This window comes from Bison bison, unplaced genomic scaffold (assembly GCF_000754665.1).
Source record: "Bison bison bison isolate TAMUID 2011002044 unplaced genomic scaffold, Bison_UMD1.0 scf7180017611268, whole genome shotgun sequence".
NCBI classification, from domain to species: Eukaryota; Metazoa; Chordata; class Mammalia; order Artiodactyla; family Bovidae; genus Bison; species Bison bison.
This window is the reverse complement of record NW_011440513.1, coordinates 1-1,342: the sequence shown is the minus strand read 5'-3', so window position 1 is coordinate 1,342 and position 1,342 is coordinate 1. Positions and strand designations below refer to the sequence as shown.

Genomic DNA, 1,342 nt, shown 5'->3' with positions numbered 1-1,342 from the left:
GAGGAAAGCCAGGCAATATCACTAATTTTACATCTATAATATTTAACATTCATAGAAGAGGAACATTACCTTGTGTTCAGCCTCCGAGGGGGTCCTTTCAATTGCCTGGAAAAACAAGGGTCACAAAAATATTACAACACATAAGAACACGTTTGAACCAATCTGCTCATCTGGCAAACCATCATCTATTATTTCTACTTGATTGACTTTCAAGACTTTTATTTCAACTACCTTTACTTATATATCCATGACTGATTGCCAGCCACTTCTTCCTCAATGTTCAAAGATCTCACTCACCTTAATCCAGGCTTCTGAAATGATTTTCTCATATCTAATAGCTGACTTTATTACATCGAAGAGAAGAGTAACACAGTCTTGACTGCTATTTTCTTGATTTCCTGAAAAACTACAAGTAGCAGAGGGAAAGGAAATCCTTCTTACCAGAGAAGGACCTGTAAGATCTAGATTCCTGCTTACTAGGCATGTGCCTTAAAACTATTCACAATTTCATGTGTAAAATAGCTAATAAAAATTTATTGCAGTCTATCAGAGATTGATGTGAATAGCAAAGGGAATACACACACACACACACACACACACTCACTCATGTACATATACATACTTATACATATAAATATTATTTGAAAAATAATAGTAATATATTATTATGATATTACTACATAATTTGTAGTTGTAAATATTAAGATCTTCTGTCCTGGCTCCACAATAAATGTCAAAAAACTTTCCTTGCTCATGTGAGAAAAAGGGTGGTAACTGTCCATGAGTTTATACCTTGTTTGTCCTTTATTTCTCAACCTGCTTAGAGAAACCTGGAACTGTGAAGGCAAAATACAGTGCTGCAGATCCAACTTCTCTCGAAGCTCAGAAATTACCTACAGCAAATAAATGTGTTAGCTGTGTGTTCTGATCATTCACAGCAGCTAGGCACAATCTATTTTTCCAACAGAAGAATCATAACATTCTCCTCAAAGACTGAGGAAGAATTATTAAATGAATTATTAAACAATGCAGTTTGAAAGAGACAGTTGATGAAAATAACTAATGCAACTACAGTACGTCATGCTCCTTAAAAGTCCAGAATTCCTTGAGGCATTACACTGAAATAGCAAATATAACCTATAGCGGCTAAAACAGAACAATAAGTCTGACTAGTAGATCCATTCTCTCCCTTGAATACTATCTGGACTAATTAGCATTATCAGTTAGTTTCAGGACAGAGAAGAGGAATCAGAACCTTTTAAACAATTTATCTTGATATATTTTCCTCTAGGTTAGGCTTCTTTTCACCGCTGAGTTTCACAAGAGCACCACAACTATTCTC

At 35.0% G+C, this 1,342-nt stretch overlaps 1 long non-coding RNA gene across 1 annotated transcript; it reads right to left on the bottom strand.

Moving 5' to 3' along the window:
- Positions 1-64: 64 nt before the first annotated feature.
- Positions 65-1,235, bottom strand: LOC105004884. The gene is made up of 3 exons (XR_827270.1): positions 793-1,235; positions 298-406; positions 65-105 (listed from the first exon to the last, which is right to left on the bottom strand). It is a non-coding gene; the product is annotated as an uncharacterized LOC105004884 (long non-coding RNA).
- Positions 1,236-1,342: the final 107 nt, after the last annotated feature.